The sequence below is a fragment of the Rana temporaria genome, chromosome 3 (genome assembly GCF_905171775.1).
Source record: "Rana temporaria chromosome 3, aRanTem1.1, whole genome shotgun sequence".
NCBI lineage: Eukaryota > Metazoa > Chordata > Amphibia > Anura > Ranidae > Rana > Rana temporaria.
The window spans coordinates 79,052,025-79,073,822 of record NC_053491.1 but is presented as its reverse complement, the minus strand read 5'-3'; the positions used below and the strand labels follow the sequence as shown (position 1 = coordinate 79,073,822).

Below are 21,798 nucleotides of genomic sequence, written 5' to 3'. Positions count from 1 at the left end.
ACTGGAAGTAATGTCCCTTGTGCTGATTTTTTTTATTTTATTTGTGACTAAACTTAGGCTTTAAAACGGAATTCAAGCTAGCTTTACCCCAACTACTGTTACACGCATGCTGACTAACCTGTGTACAAAGGATGTATATACTTACCTTTTTTTCAGCCCCGCTCTAATCTGGTCACGTTCCCCCATGTCAGCCAGCAGCAGCTGCAGGGGAGAGAGTATTCGAGAATTGTTGGTAAAGCCTGTAGCGGTGACGTTACCCATAGGCTTCAATGACCCATCTGTTAGCCTTCCTTCCTCTCCCCTGCAGTCACACTGGCTGATTCAGGGAAGAACACGTAACCTGACTGGAGCGGACTAAATATAGGCAATTGTATACATCGTTCTTACACAGGTTAGTAAGCATAGGTATTAGGAAGGGACAGCTTTAAAGGGGTTAAATAGCTTCCTTTACCTTGGTGCAGTCCTCCTTCACTTACCTCATCCTTCCATTTTGCTTTTAAATGTCCTTATTTCTTCTGAGAAATCCTCACTTCCTGTTCTTCTGTCTGTAACTCCACACAGTAATTCAAGGCTTTCTCCCTGGTGTGGAGAAAGCCTCTTGAGGGGGAGGGGGAGAGCAGGAGTGTCAGTACACTCTCTACTTTGCAGATAGAGAAAGGAGCTGTGTGTTAGTGGGCGTCCTGACACTCCCGCTAGCCCCCTCAAGAGGCTTTCTCCACACCAGGGAGAAAGCCTCGCATTACTGTGTGAAGTTACAGACAGGAGAACAGGAAGTGAGGAATTCGCAGAAGAAATAAGGACATTAAAAAGAAAAATGGAAGAATGAGGTAAGTGAAGGGAGGACTGCACTAAGGTAAAGGAAGCTATTTAGGGAAAAAATGTTTTACCTTTACAACCCCTTTAAGACTAGTTAGGTCTAAAGTGGTTGTAAAGGTTGAAGGTTTTTTACCTTCATGCATTCTGTGTAGAAAACACATGTGTTGCTCCCCCCCCCCACAGTCCCCCTAATACTCACCTGAGACCCTTCCCTATCCAACTATGTGCACGGGAGCCTTGGCTGTCCCAGGTCACTCTCTCCTCATTGGCTGACACAAAAGTGGGAAACATTGACTTCCACTGCCGTCAATCCCAGACAGTGAGCCAATAAGAAGAGAGCAGGGGGCGGGCCGAGCCGCAGCTCTATGTCTCTTATGGATGCATTGAGTGGGGCTCGAGAGTGAGCATGCACCAGTACCACCATAGCAAGCAGCTTGGGGGGCACTGGTCAAGGGGGATGAGCCAGGAACAGTGGCGGGGGACCTGAGAAGAGGATTGGGGCTGCTCTGTGCAGAAACATTACACAGAGCAGGCAAGTATCTAAGGATAAATAAACTGCAATATATTACATTATTGTTTCTGGGTTTAATACCACTTTAATTATCTTCAAAAAAAGAAAAATATCAGCCACCACGATTCAAGTCAAGCAGTCTTGATACATATAGGTATCCTAAACTGGCCCAGAAGACTACGAAAATCCAAATATCTGCTTTCTGGAGAAAAATATCTGATCTTCAAGGCACTAATAGGATCTGAAATAAGTCACTTGAATTACACTCTCTTGTTCCCGATAGATTGACTGCCAAGTGTCAGCAGTTCATACTATGACAGCGATGACAGCTGAGTGACTTTAAGCTGCAAAGCGTCTTTCCACCCCTGTACTATGCTTCCTTCTATAAAGACATGAATCATTTCATACCAACCCAAATAAATCCTTTTTATATGAATTACTGTATATCATTGTTTTACCAAAGTCAAGATTACCTTGTTAAATGATAATAAACCCCCAAAAAAGGGACCATTGCACCCACAGGGGCAGTACCGTGGCTAAGTGGTTAGCACTTCTGGCCAGCAGCACTAGGTTCATCGGTTACAATCCCAACCATATCAATACCTTCCAGGAGTTTGCATGTGCCTGTGTGGGTTTTCTCCAGTCATTCCAGTTTCCTCGCACACTCCAAAGACATGCTGGTAGGTTAATTGGCTCCTGTCTAAATGGGCCCTAACGTTTGTATGTATGGATGCGAGTTAGGGACCTTAGCATTGGTGTGCGCAGCCTATTGCATTAGGGTGTGCACCCCGAAGCGCAAACATAATTGCATGTGTATATACAGTATACTGATGGTGTCAGTAGAGCGGTGGATGGTGTTAGTAGGGCAGAGATTTTTTATTTTAGGAACCCTATTAGGGAGCTTTGGTGAAATATCAGGGGTCTATTTCTATGCATTACTGCATGTTTAATGCAGTATATTCCAGTGCATTGCTGCACGTTTAATGCAGCATTTTTCTGTGCATTAGTGCACGTTTAAAGCAGTATATTTCAGTGTGTTACTGCATGTTTAATGCAGTATATTTCTGTGCATTAGTGCACGTTTAACGTTGTATATTTCAGTGCGTTATGTGCCGTTTAATGCTGTATTTTTCTGTGCGTTAGTGCACGTTTAACACAGTATATTTTGGTGAAATCTTCACCACACAGGGTGATTAGGGTGTGCCCAGGCACACCTGGCACACCCTGTGCGCACGCCTATGGACCTTAGTAAGACCTTGTAAGCTCCTTGAGGGCATGGACTGATGTGAATGTGCAATATATATGTAAAGTGCTGTGTAAATTGACAGCCCTATATACTGCAAGTACCTATAATAAATAAATACGGCAAAAAACAAAATTGGTGGGCAGTTATTATTTTTTGCATTGTAGTCTGCAAAGCTGATCTTAATGCAATATTCTTGCAAACTCTTTCCCAGCTCTAGGTCTGTACCTTCAGCTACTGTACATAGCTGGAGAGTGCACCAAAGGAGTACAGGTACTGAGGTGTCACCAGACTTGTACTCTATGGATAACTACAGTTCCTCTGCTGTGATGCTTTTTCATTCTGAAATTCCTGTGAATAAATTATGCTGATTTCAAATATGACGAGAGCCACCAGAGAGAAGAACCCCTCAATGTGCACGCTGACCACCCTGAATATACACAGATCGGCCATAGCATTATTACCATCTGCCATAACCTGTCACTGCATGGACTCCACTAGACCTCTGTGGTATCTGGCACCAACCCTTCTGTAGCAGATCCTTTAAGTCCTGTAAATTGCAAGGTGGGGCCTCCTTGAATCGGACTGAAGAGGGACCCAAGAAGAGAAGGATCCGGGCTGCCCTGTGCAAAGCCCCTGCACAGAGCAAGTGTAACATGTTTAATATTTTTATAGAAAAAAAAAAAAAAAAAAAAGAAGACTTTACAATCACTTTAAATGTGGTGTTTTTGACGCCTAGTGTGCATGACTACATAATACGCAACTCAAGTTTAAAAAAATATATAACTCTATGCAAGTGTGTATTCTGAATAAAAAAAAAAGAAGATTAAGAATATGGTTTAGTGTCACTTTGCGAAAAACAGGGATCCTGGCATGCTGAGCTCTCCTTTGAAAATGCTAGCTGCCTGGCTGTCATGCGGAGCCTTTCATTTGATAGTGCTTTAGTGACCAGTTAGGACCCATTCACACTTGCTGCAAGCTACAGCTGTCCAGGCTAGTCTCCGTTATGTGCGGGGGGTGCCCTGCAGAAAAATACAGCAGGTCTGCATTTCTATACAACGCACTGCAACCCACCTCAATGCTTGAAGTGTGAAAATCAATCAACTGTTTCCTATGTTCCCTTGCGGTAAATGGTGTTGATTGGGTGCAGAAAAATGCCAGTCCTGGCACACAGTGTGACCCTAATAGGTGTGCAGATATAGGTGCACGGCAATAGGTACGCAGATATAGGTACACGTCAATAGATATGCAGATATAGGTACACGTCAATAGATATGCAGATATGGGTACACGGCAATAGATATGCAGATATAGGTACACGGCAATAAGTAAGCAGATATAGGTACACGGCAATAGGTACGCGGCAATAAGTAAGCAGATATTAGGTACACGGCAATAGGTACGCAGATATAGGTACACGGCAATAGGTACGCAGATATAGGTACACGGCAATAGGTATGCAGATATTTTTTGTTTTGTTTTTTGTTTACAAACGATTTTTACTGTAGAAAAGGTAAAAGTACAGCAAAATTACAATGATGTGCATAGGTATGCAGATATAAGTACACAGCGATAGGTATGCAGGCAAGAACATCTGACTATGCTTCTGCTTTTCTGGTTGGTTTATTCATTCCAGGTCAGTGACCTACAGAGAACTGAAGTCAGAGGATGAGCATAAGAGCCAAGAAACTAGCATTTTCATTAAAATAGGCTACAGTGGAAACCCCTGTGTTGTTCATGCCAGGTTTGCAGTAAAGCAGAAAAGCAATTTCCACCAGCACATACTCAAAGCCTATGTTTACTTATTACAGCAGCCCTGCCCAACCATCCTGGGAATGTGCAAAGACATGGCTTCAAAAGGAATAAATGTATCATGATAGAATTTTGGGTCCCTGAATACCGACATATGGACGCTACTCTGGGATAATGACTGCTGTGATTGGTTCCTGAACAGTAGACCTCTTTCCTTTCTCTGATGTATATAACAAATAGGAGATGAGTCCAGGAACAGGGGGCCCCCAACACACATCCAGGATCCATACCACACAAGTCCTATGTTTATTCATCTGTCTTACATGTCAGTCTGCAGGACCACCAGGACTACTCCACTCAGAATAAAATCCGATTTCCTCACTGTATATTTTCTTATATCATAAAGATACATTATCGAGGAACGGAGCGGGAGGTGAACCTTCCTTATGATAAATGTTCAATGCTGATTATTGATTTACTAATAGAATGTTTATTGGGAGAGGCTAAATATGAACACAGTACTGGCTGTACAAGATCACTATGGGGGAGAGGATTAGAAAGTTTATTCCAATGCCCAAATTCTTAAATAATAATAAAAAATAACAATAATAATATTTATGTTTGTTTAGTCTTCAAAAAGTCTATTATATAAACAAAAGTGCAGAAACCTTTTGAAGACCCCTCATAATAATATAATGTAAAACAATCCCAAAATCAGTACAGTGCTGACAGCTTTTATAATCAAAACAATCAGAGAAAAAAAAAAACATCAGCATAACGATATCTCCAGATACATAAAAAGACATACAGACCCCTGACTCCAGATCACACAATGTGCCCATTCCTGGTCTATAGAGTGTAACCCCCCCCCCCCTACTACACCCATTAAACACACATAGAAATAACACTCATTGAGAAACTAGAATATACCAAGATAACAATCTACACTTCTATACACATATACATGTGCAATATAAATGCAGCGCTATGCAAGTACCTGAAATAAATAAATGATAAATGGGTATACAGAGATGGGGGTCAGGGTATTTCCTGTAATACATAGTATACTAGACTGGTGGCAGAGGAGGGTGACCATGGGGCGAGCCTCAATCTCTAATATAGATAGAACTCTGTTCTGCTTGATCATTGATGTTTAGATTTTACTAACATCCCTTTTATTGTTCTGTATAGACACACACAGTATATAAATATACACACATATATACATGTTTGTGTATGTACACTATATATCTTATACACACACATAATAATATATATATATATATATATATATATATATATATATATATATATATATATATATATATATATACACACACACACACACATATGGAATCCTGTGTGTGTGTGTGTATGTATATATATATATATATATACACACATACATACATATATACACACATACACACACACACACACCTATAGGATCCTCTCATATATATATATATATATATATATATATATATATATATATGAGAGAGGATCCTATAGGTGTATGTGTGTGTGTGTGTGTGTGTGTGTGTGTGTGTGTGTGTGTGTGTGTGTGTGTGTGTGTGTGTGTATATATATATATATATATATATATATATATATATATATATATATATATATATATATATCTACAAGATCTCTCTCTATACACAGTGTGTGTGTGTGTAGATATATAGATAGATAGAAGATTCCTGTAGATCTATATAGGTATACATAGAGAAGATCCTGTAGATCTATATAGTTATATATAGAGAAGATCCTGTAGATCTATATAGTTATATATAGAGAAGATCCTGTAGATCTATATAGTTATATATAGAGAAGATCCTGTAGATCTATATAGTTATATATAGAGAAGATCCTGTATATCGGCCAACACTGGGATATGGTGGGCTCGGTCGGTATTAGATTCCTCCATAGACACACACGGAGGGATCCGGTAGAGCGGCGGTGCGGTGTTCTCCCCTCCCCCGGTGATCGGACATTCCCCATGTATATACAGTCCGGTGAGCTCTCCTCCCCCGGTGATCGGACTGTCCCGGACATTTGCCATGTATATACAGTCCGGTGAGCTCTCCTCCCCCGGTGATCGGACATTTCCCATGTATATACAGTCCGGTGAGCTCTCCTCCCCCGGTGATCGGACTGTCCCGGACATTTCCCATGTATATACAGTCCGGTGAGCTCTCCTCCCCCGGTGATCGGACATTTCCCATGTATATAAAGTCCGGTGAGCGGAGCAGTGCGGGTCCCGGGGACTCACCTCGGTGTCGGGGGTGTCCGGTGTTCACAGCTCTACACCCCGGGGATCGGGTTCCTCTCCGTACTCCGTCCAGTATCGGATCTGTGCCGCATACCGCCCGATAATCCCTCCGATCACATCCCCCGCCGCACACCGCCCGATGTTCTCCGAGGACCGGGCCGGGATCGGACTGGTGGGGTGTCCGGTGTGAGCTGTGTGCCGCCTCCTCCCTCCCCCTCTCTGCTACGGCTCCCCTCCCTACACGTGGGCCGGACGGAGCGGAGGAGCCGGGGCTGTGATCACACTGCCCGCCCTGTACACGGTGTACGGTCACCGGATTCCATCATCATAATAAAGGGCCACATCCGGCCCCCGACACATCCAGAGGGCCGCACTATAGCGGAGTGTTCCTGTACATTCAGACAGATTATCAGATCCAATCAGAATGCACCCCAAACCTCAACACCCCGAAATATCACTCCTGTACTTTGTACTACCGACCGGGGAGACACTTCACTGTCACCTCCAGTAATCCCATCATTGATGTCAGTGTCCATAACAACAACCCCCATCATTATTGTCATGGTGGTCCACATTGAAGTCCATGGCCACATTATTAACCCCCATCATTGGTGTCAGTGTCCATAATAATAACCCCCATCATTGGTGTCAGTGTCCATAATAATAACCCCCATCATTGGTGTCCGCGTCCATAATAATATAACCCCCATCATTGGTGTCAGCATCCATAATAACAACCCCCATCATTGGTGTCAGTGTCCATAATAATAATCCCCATCATTGGTGTCAGCGTCCATAATAATAACCCCCATCATTGGTGTCAGCGTCCATAATAATAACAACCCCCATCATTGGTGTCAGCGTTCATAATAACAACAACCCCCATCATTGGTGTCAGCGTCCATAATAATAACAACCCCCATCATTGGTGTCAGCCTCCATAATAATAACAACCCCCATCATTGGTGTCAGTGTCCATAATAATAACCCCCATCATTGGTGTCAGTGTCCATAATAACAACCCCCATCATTGGTGTCAGTGTCCATAATAATAACAACCCCCATCATTGGTGTCAGTGTCCATAATAATAACCCCCATCATTGGTGTCAGCGTCCATAATAATAACAACAACCCCCACCATTATTGTCATGGTGGTCCACATTGAAGTCCATGGCCACATTATTAACCCCCAGCATTGGAGTCAGTGTACATAATTATAACCCCCAGCATTGGTGTGAGTGACCTCAATATTGGTGTCATGGTCACATTATAATAACCCCAGCATTAGTGTCCATGGCCACAATAATAACCCCCATAATTGGCATCAGTGACCTCAATAATAACATCAATTAATGGTGTCAGGGTCCATAATAATAACCCCCCATAATAACCATAGGTGTCAGTGATCTCAATAACAACCCCCATCACTGATGTCAGTGTCCATAATAGTAACCCCTATCATTGGTGTCAGTGTCCATAATAATAACCCCCATCATTGGTGTCAGTGTCCATAATAATAACCCCCATCACTGGTGTCAGTGTCCATAATAATAACCCCCATCATTGGTGTCGGTGTCCATAATAATAACCCCTATCATTGGTGTCAGTGTCCATAATAATAACCCCCATCATTGGTGTCGGTGTCCATAATAATAACCCCCATTATTGGTGTCGGTGTCCATAATAATAACCCCCATTATTGGTGTCGGTGTCCATAATAATAACCCCATCATTGGTGTCGGTGTCCATAATAATAACCCCCATCATTGGTGTCGGTGTCCATAATAATAACCCCCATCATTGGTGTCGGTGTCCATAATAATAACCCCCATCATTGGTGTCGGTGTCCATAATAATAACCCCCATCATTGGTGTCGGTGTCCATAATAATAACCCCCATCATTGGTGTCGGTGTCCATAATAATAACCCCCATCATTGGTGTCGGTGTCCATAATAATAACCCCCATCATTGGTGTCGGTGTCCATAATAATAACCCCCATCATTGGTGTCAGTGTCCATAATAATAACCCCCATCATTGGTGTCAGTGTCCATAATAATAACCCCCATCATTGGTGTCAATGGGCACCCAGGTACAGTTAGCCAAGACCAGGCTGATCTGTCACAAGGCTGGCTACAGAACAACAGTACACAATCTACACAGATAAAATAATAGTAGTACTGCGCCTTTTTTATCCAAGCTGTAGATTTTATATACACTGATGAGCAATAAACATGAGCCGGTATCAGACTTCATATTCTCTCCTGTGCCCTTCCAATGCCCATCCTGCCCATACAGTGACTGATGGGGTTATTCCACACCTGGATTTTATGTCCAAATAGACATGGGTACAATCGTATTCTTATACTATTGGTAAATATCAATCAAACCAATCCACACACACATTTATTTCTATGTAAATCTAGCTCAGGCGGGTGATTCTCTGCCCCCTCTGACAAGGATGTGACCATGTTTGACAGTTTGCATAAAGGAAGTGTGAAATGTCAAATAAACAGGTTACTGCTGTCACACAGGAATACTCACTGCATTGACTTTATATTTACAGGGACATCCTACTATACAACACACTGAGAATACAGTAGGCAGGAAAGGGTTTTCTTTGCACCCTTCATACCCACTGGTGTAATAAAACGTGCACCTCCGGGGATATCTGTGTTTGAATACCAATAGTAAACATGAATGCCAAGAAGGATGAAATGCACTAGCATGCTGATTCCATCTATCAGCACACTAGCGACTAGAGATGGTGATCAATAACAAAGTCATAAATTGCACTGATTGGATTATACCGAACTGCTCATCTCTGAGTACTCATTGGCCATTATTTGGGAGATACACTATATTGTCAAAAGTATTGGGACACCTGCCTTTACACGCACGTGAACTTTAATGGCACCCCAGTCTTAGGCCCGGATTCAGAGAGGAGTTACGTCGGCGTATCTCCAGATACGCCGTCGTAACTCTGAGTGTAAGGCGTCACATCTCTGCGGCTGATTCATAGAATCAGATACGCCTCACTGTTGCCTAGATACGAGCGGCGAGTCTCCTACGCCGTCGTATCTTGGACTGCATATTTACGCTGGCCGCTAGGGGCGCTTCCGTAGATTTACGCGTAGAATATGCAAATGAGCTAGATACGCCAATTCAGAAACGTACGTGCGCCCGGCGCATTGATTTACGTCGTTTACGTAAGGCTTTTTCCGGCGTAAAGTTACCCCTGCTATATGAGGCGTAGCCAATGTTAAGTATGGACGTCGGGACAGCGTCACATTTTGCATCATTTGCGCAAGTCGTACGTGAATAGGGCTGTGCGTAAGTTACGTTTACGTCTAAAGCATTGATTATTTGCAGCGTAATTTGGAGCATGCGCACTGGGATACTTTCCCGGACGGCGCATGCGCTGTTCGTTAGGAGCGTCAATTACGTGGGGTCACGATTAATTAGCATACAACACGCCCCCTACCAGCCTATTTTGAATTAGGCGGGCTTACACCGGCCCATATACGATACGCCGCCGTAACTTCAGGCGCAAGTTCTTTCTGAATACGGGACTTGCCTCTCAAAGTTACGGTGGCGTAGCGTATATGAGATACGCTACGCCCGCCTAAAGATAGGCATTTCTTTCTGAATCCGGGCCTTAGTTTGTAGGGTTCAATATTGAGTTGGCCCACCCTTTGCAGCTATAACAGCTTCAACTCTTCTGGGAAGGTTGTCCTTAAGGTTTAGGAGTGTGTCTATGGGAATGTTTGACCATTCTTCCAGAAGCGCATTTGTGAGGTCAGGCACTTATGTTGGATGAGAAGGCCTGGCTTGCAGTCTACACTCTAATTCATCCCAAAATGTATTCTATCGGGTTGAGATCAGGACTCTGTACAGGCCAATCAAGTTCTTCCACCCCAAACTCGCTCATCCGTGTCTTTATGGACAATGCACTTGGTGGAGGTGGGATTGTTCTTCAGGGGTTTAGTCTTGGCCAAAACTAAGCCTAAAACAGCTCCCACCCCGCTTCTAACACCTATACTAACTCCCCTACAGAAGGAAAATACTTAAACTTACCTATTCTAAGAGCATTTCGGTCCAGTCACATGATCACCCTATCGGCTGACTTCCAGGGAGAAGAGCGAGCAGCAACATCGGATGGAATGCCTGTGCAGTGACGTCATCCATAGGCTTACTATGGAGCTTCTGTTGACAATAGGTAAGTATAAGCCTGTTCATTCTACATGGTAGTTAGTATAGGAGTTGGGGGGGAGCAGTTTTAAAGTGGTTGTAAACCCTTACATATACCCAGTGAAGTGATTGGCCTCAGGTAATACACGGAGATGAAACAAATGTCCCTACACAAGTTGTACCTGTTTATTGGCAGATCATTTTTCTCTACATCTGTTCAAAGTGGTGAATTGAATTATTTTTTCTGAAAGTTCAGAAAAAGGGGGCGGATAACTCAAGTTACACTCTGCAGAGCTCAGTGAGGAGAGTTCTGAGAGCTGATTGGAGGGAAGAGACATACCCCCCCTCCACACAGGAACACAGCTGAGGCTGTCAATCAGCTAGAGGTCCCTCCCCTGTCACTATTTTTCTCTTGGTCTTAAAGCTGGAGTTCACCCTAAAAAATGTTTTTAACCTTAGATTGATGCTCATTTTGTCTAGGGGAATCGGGTAGTTTTTTTAAAATCAAAGCAGTACTTACCGTTTTAGAGAGCGATCTTCTCCGCCGCTTCCGGGTATGGTCTTCGGGAGTGGGCGTTCCTATTTTGATTGACAGTCTTCCGACAGGCTTCCGACGGTCGCATACATCGCGTCACGAGTAGCCGAAAGATGCCGAACGTCGGTGCGGCTCTATACGGCGCCTGGGCACCGACGTTCGGCTACTTTCGGAAAATCGTGACGCGATAGATGTGACCGTCGAAAGCATGTCGGAAGACTGTCAATCAAAATAGGAACGCCCATTCCCGCAGCCCATACCCGGACGCGGCAGAGAAGATCACTCTCTAAAACGGTAAGTACAGCTTCAATTTTAAAAAAACTAGCCGATTCCCCTTGACAAAATGAGCATCAATCTAAGGGTAAAAATTTTCATTTCCGGTGAACCTCCACTTTAATTGAGACAAGTACACACTATAGAGGGGTATGCTTTGTTCATTTTTTATGTCTTTATAACCACTTTAAGCTTAGTTAGTTCTAGTCTGGAATTCCACTTTAAAGCAGAACTCACAATGAGCAACTCTGATTTATTGTTGAAGTCTATTTTGGTCTGTTTTCTCCTCAACAGAATTCAATAGGAGCGCCTGAAAAATGCACAAAACAAGCATTTTCTTGTCTAGTAACTAGCTTTCCATTGGCTAAAAATGAAAACAAACGATCGTACAAATGCTCAAAAAGCCACCCAAAAAGCAACCAAAGATGATCAACTAAAATATGAATGTGCATAGGGAGGGCTCCTCTAACCACCAGAGGCACACGTTGTGCTTTATAAATTAAAAGTTGACGCTGTAATTTAGAGTATCAAATGTGTTATATCCCCACTCTGCGCTAACCAAGATTCACTGATATACTAGAATAAATGAATAAACAGCCATATTTAAAGACCCATAAACAATAATATACCAACATTTTATGCCAAATATATTATTATTATACAGGATTTATATAGCGCCAACAGTTTACACAGCACTTTACAATATAAAAGGGAGACAATACAGTTACAATACAATAAAATACAAGAGGATTAAGAGGGCCCTGCTCAGAAGAGCTTACAATCTAATAGGGTGGGGCAGGTGGTACAAAAGGTTGTAACTGTGGGGAATGAGCTGATGGAAGTGGTAACAGATTAGTTGGAGATGTGATAGGCTTCCCTGAAGAGGTGAGTTTTCAGGGATCGCCTGAAGGTAGCAAGAGTAGGGGATAGCCGGACAGGTTGAGGTAGTGAGTTCCAGAGGATGGGAGAGGCTCTGGAGAAATCCTGGAGACGAGCATGGGAGGAAGAGACAAGAGAGCTTGACAGTAGGAGGTCTTGAGAAGAGCGGAGAGGACGGTTTGGGATATGTTTAGAGACAAGATTAGTGATGTAGCTTGGGGCAGAGTTGTGGATGGCTTTGTAGGTAGTGGTTAGTATTTTGAATTTAATTTGCTGAGTTATAGGAAGCCAGTGTAGGGATTGGAGGAGAGGTTAATATATAATACATTCAGTTCATAGTATCACTTTTTTTTATTTTGTGGCACCTTAGTGCGCTATGCATCCATGCCTTACAAGTATTAAGCCCTGCTACAGGTATACCCCTCCCCCTCACTCCCCCAATACCGGGTGCAGTCCTCCAGCAGTAGGTGGCTTCTCCAAAAAGTTCACTCCCAAGCAACAAGAAAACGGAAGCTGCTCTCCAATAAAGCCTCTTGTATATTTAAACAAGAATTCCATGCAGGAACAAAAATTGTCTCTGGACAGCCGCACTCTGAACAAACTGTAGCCTTTATTAAAAGAAGGACAGCACTACAAGTCACAGCAAAATGAAATAAAACCCGACTGCTGATGCGTTTCGCAGTGAAACTAGTGCTTAATCATGACTAAGCACTAGTTTCATTACGAAACGCGTCAGTAGTCGGGTTTTATTTTATTTTTAATTAAGGCTGCAATTGGTTCAGAGTGCGGCTATCCAGAGATATTTTTTGTTTCTGCTTTGCCAAGTGCATTGCCTGCGGAGGATATTCATCTGGGTTCCCACCTGGAGCGGCTACTCCCTTTTCCTAAGAATTCCATGCACAAGCTGATCCACTTGTCCCACAAACTAACGCGTTTCACTCCATCTACATATAGCTCTGTATGTCTTGCCTGTATACCATCACGTAGGAAACTACTTAGAAGGTTTTCAGGTACACTGTGTGACAACATGAAATCTTGTACTGTGTAAGGCTTGGCTCATTTATCAATTATCAGAAAGATCACAAGGTGATTGGACGGTACCACAGGCAGTCCCTTCTGAGCACTAAGCGCACCAAAACAGACATGGCAGTTTTCTCATACACAATCCAAAACATTGACATCCTCTAACTTTTATTGACTCCACCATCGAGATGTTCCTGCGAATGGACTTTCTGCTGCCATGGCTAATGCTAAGTCGGCTCAGTTGCATTACGGATTCGCTGTACTCTAAAGTAAATTAACATGTGGATGGGATGATCCAGAGCCAAACAACCTTGTAATGACCTTGGAGGAGAGTGGAAACTGGAGCTTTTATTATGTAGATCTCAAAAAATTGACAGATGATTTAACCCGGAATGTCAGGTTTGGGTGGGCAGCCTTGCAGCCTGTGTACACATGTGCTTTGTTGTTGGCAGTCCTTTGTGAAGCTTTCATTAAGGATCTAGAATGCAGAATTTGATTTGGATTGTATAGCACCATGTACTCAGCGTTGCTTTGGTCATACATTGCACTGTTTTAAAAAATGTTCAAACTGCTGTTATTAGACTATTCAAGGAAATGCAATGTAAATTTATCATTAGTAATCTATAGCAGTGGTCTCCAAACTGCGGGCCTTTGCTTGCCTTTATCCGGCCCTTGGGGAACTTTTGCTTCCACTGATGAAAGACACTATTCCTCTCACTGACACCAACAATGGAGCAAATTTCCCTTTACTGACACCAACAACAGGTCACTCTTCCTCCCACTGACACCAATGATAGGGCACTATTCCTTCCACTGACACCAACGATGGGGCACTATTTCTCCCATTGACACCAATGATGGGGCACTATTTCTCCCATTGACACACCAACAATGGGGCACTATTCCCGTACACTGACACCAACAATTGGGCATATTTCCTGTTACTGACATCAACAACAGGGCACTATTTCTCCCATTGACACCAACAATGTCAACAACAATGGAGCACTGTTGCTCACACTGACAACAATCATGAGGCACTATTCCTTCCTCTGACACTTCCGATGGGGCACTATTCCTCCCAATGACATCAACAGTGGGGCTAGTGTTCCTCCAATTGACATCAATGATGGGGCACAGTTATAGGGCTGCAAATAACGATTTCTTGTCTAATCTATTAGTTGGCCGATTATTGTTTCGAATAATCGGTTAATAACCTTTAAAAAAAAAAAAATTGCTGCGATTTGTATTTTTTTTTTTTTGGCCAATTTGTTGTTTTTGGTCAATTTGTTGTTGGGCAGATTAGAAAACACAAATTGCCACAAAAAATGTGCAGCTTCTCCATTGAAGTATATTGAACCAAAAACAGCATATAGTATATTGAAACCAAAATGGCACCGTTTTGCATTAAAACAAAAAAAAAGTCCTTGCCCTTTCCAAATACACAGCAGCTGAAAAAATCATGGATGTGCAACCATGTAAATGAACATAGAGTGTTTCTGCAAAAAGCACAGAGGTGTGACCCAGACCTGAGATGTTTAGTAACATAATGGGGTTAAAAAAACTAAAATTAGCACAAAAAGAGCAAATAATTGCTACTGTAAGGGGTTCATTTTTTACTGTGGGACAGTGAAAGTAATATTTACAGTAGAGATTTGCTCTTTTTGTACTATAAAGAGCCATTTTTTTAAATTTTTTTAACCCCATTATGTTACTGGCCGATTAACCACTTACCCCCCGGACCATATTGCTGCCCAAAGACCAGAGTACTTTTTGCGATTCGGGACTGCGTCGCTTTAACAGACAATTGCGCGGTCGTGCGACGTGGCTCCCAAACAAAATTGGCGTCCTTTTTTTCCCACAAATAGAGCTTTCTTTTGGTGGTATTTGATCACCTCTGCGTTTTTTATTTTTTGCGCTATAAACAAAAATAGAGCGACAATTTTGAAAAAAATAAATATTTTTTACTTTTTGCTGTAATAAATATCCCCCAAAAATATATAAAAAAACATTTTTTTCCTCAGTTTAGGCCGATACGTATTCTTCTACATATTTTTCGTAAAAAAAAAATCGCAATAAGCGTTTATTGATTGGTTTGCGCAAAAGTTATAGCGTTTACAAAATAGGGGGTATTTTTATGTCATTTTTATTAATATATATTTTTTACTAGTAATGGCGGCGATCAGCGATTTTTTTCGGTATTGCGACATTATGGCGGACATTTCGGACACTTTTGACACATTTTTGGGACCATTGGCATTTTTATAGCGATCAGTGCTATAAAAATGCATTGGATTACTATAAAAATGCCACTGGCAGTGAAGGGGTTAACACTAGGGGGCGGGGAAGGGGTTAAGTATGCCTGGGTGTTATCTTACTGTGGGGGGGGGGTGGCCTCACTAGGGGAAACACTGATCCTCTGTTCATACATTGTATGAACAGAAGATCAGCATTTCCCCTGCTGACAGGACCGAGAGCTGTGTGTTTACACACACAGCTCCCGGTCCCCGCTCTGTACCGAGCGATCGCGTGTGCCCGGCGGCGCCCAGCCGAGCCGACCAGCCGACGTAGAACGGCGGTGCGCGGTCGGCTAGTGGTTAATCGATTATGAAAATGGTAATCGATTAATTTCATAATCGATTAGTTGTTTTGGCCCTACACTATTATTCTGACACCAAAAATGAGGCACCAGGCATCCCAGTGACACCAACGTTGGTGCACTGTTCCTCCCTCTAATGCCAAAGATGCATTGTTTACTCCCACGGCTGCCAGGACAATTTCACCTTCCAATGGCCACAGTCCGGCCTAAAGTCTGAGGGACAGTAAACTGGTCCTTTGTTTAGAAATTTTAGAAAGTAACTTGAGGTTGTATTTGTCTTGAGTCTGTGCTCGATGCACTTGTACACAAGACATTTGAAAGGACTACATGTGAAAAAAAATTACTACTACTATTTATTCATATACAGGCAGTCCCCAAGTTACTTTCATTGAACTTACATACAACTCCTACTTACAAATGGAGACAACAGGAAGTGAGAGGAAATCTAAAGGGAAGGGGAATTCACTCCTTTAAGGCCTCATACACATGACCGAGTTTCTCGGCAAAAAACAGCAAGAAACTTGCTGGGATTTTTTTTTTGCTGAGGAAACCGGTCGTGTGTACATTTTTCGACGAGGAAACTGTCGAGGATCCTGACGAGCCAAAAAGAGAGCATGTCTTCTTTTTCCTCGACGGGAATGGAGAAACTTGCCTTGTCGAGTTCCTCGACAGCCTAACAAGGAACTCAACGAGGAAAACAATGTGTTTCGCACGTCGAGTTCCTCGGTCATGTGTACGAGGCTTAAGAGTCATTGTGGGAAAAAGGTGTCTCCACTGAACCTTTATCACCAATCCTTGTTTCCACGACAACCCAAAATGTTCAAAATCCAATTGTCACAGGGAGAGAAAGTGAGGTGAAATCTTCTGAACAGGGGCACAGACAGCAAAACAAACATTACATGGCTGTTAACTCTTCTCTATACTATACAAAAAAACATAATACTTTTTTTGGCTGGAGTTACACTTAAAAGAATGTAAATGTTCCAACTTACATACAAATTCAACTAAAGAACAAACCTACAGACCCTATCTTCTTTGTAACTCGGGGACTGCCTGTATGTTGTTCTATGTCAACAGTATGTTTAATTGGTCACCACAAATGTGTTAACCTGGTCAAAATTATTACATGGTTATTGACCAATCTTGATAATCTCAGCTGAATCAGGCAACAATCTCATACCTGTAGCAGCAAGAATGACCAAGGGTGACCAATCTTGGGGGAACGTTCAATTGGATGGGTCTAAAGATTGTAATCCAGGAATGACCAAGGCTGACCAATCTTGGGAAATGTTCAATTGGATGGGTCTAAAGATTGTAATCCAGGAATGATCAAGGCTGACCAATTTTGGGGGAACGTTCAATTGGATGGGTCTAAAGATTGTAATCCAGGAATGACCAAGGCTGACCAATCTTGGAGGAACATTCAACTGTATGGGTCTAAAGATTGTAATCCAAGAATGACCAAGGCTGACTAATCTTGGAGGAACGTTCAACTGTATGGGTCTAAAGATTGTAATCCAAGAATGACCAAGGCTGACCAATCTTGGAGGAACGTTCAACTGTATGGGTCTAAAGATTGTAATCCAAGAATGACCAAGGCTGACCAATCTTGGAGGAACGTTCAACTGTATGGGTCTAAAGATTGTAATCCAGGAATGACCAAGGCTGACCAATCTTGGAGGAATGTTCAACTGTATGGGTCTAAAAATGTAATCCCATTGCTGGTCTTTGAGTTAAGCAGTCACCAAAAGCGGTCTGTCCTTTCCTCCCACCTCCATCGCTTATATGTTTATCCTCAGATGAGTTGCAGTTACATGTTTAGAGACACTTGTTAATAGACGTCCGTTCAAGTGATTGGATCATGCTTGTAGGATCAATCAACTGCCTTAGGCCATCTTCAAAACATCTCAGTTTGTTTTCTTATCCTGATGATATCTGCTGAAGTCATTTGTAGGGATGCATACCGATAGCTTTGTGCCTTCAATGTAATAATATTCATTAAGAGGTTAAAAGGTAGAAAGGCCTCAGGTAAGGATAGCAAGGCTCTGACTGCTATGTAATCTGGAAATGGTCCAGAGTATGATATCATTACCTACACAAACACTAGGCAGCATAGCAAACATACTTCAGACTCCAGTACATCCCTTCTCTACATGTGAACAACGTCTAAAAGGTTGATCCTTCACATATGCATTGCCGTGTATTTTGCTGCATCTTCCAGCACAGGAAAAACGATGATTGTCTTGAGAAAATCTATTCTTTACCAAATTCTGTATCCAACCCCTTACCTAACAGTGCATTCACTAAAGCCCTTCATGCTATAGGGCCCTTTCTCATGGGTGGACGAACGGACCGTTTTTTACAAGTCCATTTACGGACTTGTAATGCTTCCCTATGGGATTGATGATGCATCCGCTAACGTCCGCAAAGATCCGCCTCCGCAAAGATCCGCTTTTTCAGATGGAAGAAAACCCTATTTTTCTTCCGTCTGGCGGAACTGATCGGATGAATACGGACACACGGTCCGTATTCATCCGATTCCCCATAGGGGAGAGCGGAGGAAAGACAGGGCGGTCTCTGCACAGTGTGCGGGGACCGCCCTGTCTGCTGACAGCTCAGCTGGGATTTACGGATGATCCCCGCTGAGCAGACGGACACACATGGGGCGGATCAATACGGATCCGCTCCGTGTGAAAGAGCCCTTATTTGGGGTGTGTTGACCTGCAGTTATTCATTGACCACCATCCAAATGGAGTCTTTCAAAGCCACAAAACACCATATCTAAAATACATATCAACACAATGGAGGTTATTTACGAAAGGCAAATCCACTTTGCACTACAAGTGCAAACTACAAGTGCAAACTGCACTTGAAATTGCACTGAAAGTACACTTGGAAATGGAGTCGCTGTAGATCCGATGGGGACATGCAAGGAAAATAAAGAAACAGCATTTTAGCATGTACATGATAGGATAATAAAATCAGCAGAGATTCCCCTCATTTTAGATCTTCACCTCAGATTTACAACGACTGCACTTTCAGTGCAATTTCAAGTGCACTTTGTAGTGCAAAGTGGATTTTCCTTTCGTAAATAAACCCCAATGTGCACCGAACGCATGTATCCTGTTGTGATTGAGCGCTTAGGGAGAAGTATCTAATTAATAGAAGGCAAGAATAAATGTCTGGGGATACAAGACAGAAATGTCTGGTCAAATAAATGATCCGTATTAAGACACATTAGAAAACCGGTGACCAGGTTTTATCACAATAACTATGTCATTAGCACTGTTTACACTGCAGTTCCTCCAAAGTTAGTACCATCTACAACAGAACATAAGGAGAGGTCTACATGCACACAAAGCATGGTAAGTCGTTTAACTGCATGCACAAAACAAGCGTTTTCTTCCCCTATGCAAGCATACTTTGTATCAGCGCATTTACTGCACTGCAGCACTGCAATGTTTTGCATTGGTTTCATTCACTGTAGCAGTACGCCTAGGTTATATACACAGGGGCTGCTGAACTGCCAGGATCCTTTGGGGCTTTAATGCAGGCAGCGGCTTATAAAAAAAATGGGCCACAGTATTGTCCTATAGAATGAAGCAAACACAACCAACATGAACTTCAAAATAAATATTCTGTTTTCCATTGTAAAAGCTCAGAATGTTTCCTGCTCAAGATTTTTCATATATGTGGTGTGCTCCATTTAAAAGTTAGTTTTCTAAAACCAGAGGGCGAGAAATCTGGTGCAGCTGTGCATGGTAGCCAATCAGCTTCTAACTTCAGCTTATTCAATTAAAATTGACAATTACACCTGGAAGCTGATTGGCTTCTATGCAGATCTGCATTAGATTTTGCACTCTCCACTTTTAGTAAATCCCCACAGCAGGTCCAAGGGAGATTGGAGCATCCATGTATACATTCTTCTGCAGATAGTTACACCTCCTTTATTGGCCATATAGACCAGAATCTGAAACATACATCCAAGTGGCACCAAAACATATGGTCAGGTTGTACAGCCAAAAATAGAGATAATAATACGAAAACTTAAAGGGGTTGTAAAGGTACATTTTTTCCCCCCTAAATAGCTTCCTTTACCTTAGTGCAGTCCTCTTTCACTTACCTCATCCTTCGATTTTGCTTTTAAATGTCCTTATTTCTTCTGAGAAATCCTCACTTCCTGTTCTTCTGTCTGTAACTCCACACAGTAATGCAAGGCTTTCTCCCTGGTGTGGAGTGTCGTGCTCGCCCGTCCCTTGGACTACAGGAGAGTTAGGACGCTCTCTATGTTGCAGATTAGGCTGTGTGTTAGTGGGCGTCCTGACTCTCCTGTAGTCCAAGGGAGGGGGCGAGCACGACACTCCACACCAGGGAGAAAGCCTTGCATTACTGTGTGTAGTTACAGACAGAAGAACAGGAAGTGAGGATTTCTCAGAAGAAATAAGGACATTTAAAAGCAAAATGGAAGGATGAGGTAAGTGAAGGAGGACTGCACTAAGGTAAAGGAAGCTATTTAGGAAAGAAAATTGTACCTTTACAACCCCTTTAACATGAGAGATAAAGTGCATTTTATGACTTCATATTCATATACTGACATGTTTTAAGTCATATGGAGTCTTTGATAAAATTACCTATTTTATATATATATTTTTTTTAAAATTTTACCTTTTTCAAAATGTTTCCAATTTGGTAACTTGTCAAAAGTGACAAATCAGCATTGACCTTACTAATTTTAGGAACTGCAATATGTAGCTTTTTCTTAACCAGATTATTGTAGCAAAAATTGTGACCTTCTAGCTGGATGGAAGGTACTCATGAAGCAGATACCAAAGAGGATGGAAGGTACTCATGAAGCAGATACCAAAGAGGATGGAAGGTACTCATGAAGCAGATACCAAAGAGGATGGAAGGTACTCATGAAGCAGATACCAAAGAGGATGGAAGGTACTCATGAAGCAGATACCAAAGAGGTCTCTCTTTTATTGAAACGATAAGGGCCCAATAACATCACATGGGTTAGATTACTACTGAATCCAGGGACATCCAGTCAACTTGCATCTTAAAATAGAATTCAGAAATGCACGTCACATTTTTTCCCAGTATAACGTTTCCTTTAAATCTCCAGGCAAAACCTTTTTGTTTTAGTTTTGTATAGAGTGGCAAAGAGTGGGACCTGACAATTACTTATTACTGTCTATGTCCCTATTGGGGACCATTATAATAGTCCTTGTGACCATTGTAAGCGAGAAAAGGGCAATGGGAAATCCAAAACCTTATAATTGTCCCGAGAACAAGAGGTAAGGGGAAATCTTCCAACTAGGACATCTCTGGGAACAACTCTCTAAAAGCAGATTGGACTAAAAAAGGTTGGGCTATACATACATCTTTACAGAAAGAGCAGACATTACAGGCATTGATATAGTGCTATGCTATCAATTTACACAGCACTTCAAATATATATTGTACATTCTCATTAATCCCTGCCATAAAGGCGCTTACAAATCTAAGGTACCCAACTCACATTCATTCATACACATACTTGGGCCAATTTGCCTACCAGCATGTCTTTGGAGTGTGGGTGGAAATCCATACAGGAACAGGGAGAAAATGCAAACTCCAGGCAGGTAGTGTTGTGGTTGGAATTTGAACCAGTGACCTTAGTGCTGCTAGGTGGAAGTGCTAACCATTTAATCACTGTG

General features: G+C 42.4%; 1 protein-coding gene across 9 annotated transcripts in view; it reads right to left on the bottom strand.

The window, feature by feature from the left end:
* Positions 1-21,798, bottom strand: part of TJP1 (tight junction protein 1) — a 539,980-nt gene that overhangs the window by 179,302 nt on the left and 338,880 nt on the right. Inside the window, exon 1 of one of the 9 annotated variants that reach the window (XM_040342806.1) lies at positions 6,598-6,795. The exons of the other annotated variants lie outside the window; for them this stretch is intronic. The gene's annotated coding sequence lies outside the window, so the exon portion shown is untranslated. Of the gene's footprint in view, positions 1-6,597; positions 6,796-21,798 lie in introns of those variants that run through there. 9 annotated transcript variants of the gene reach the window in all.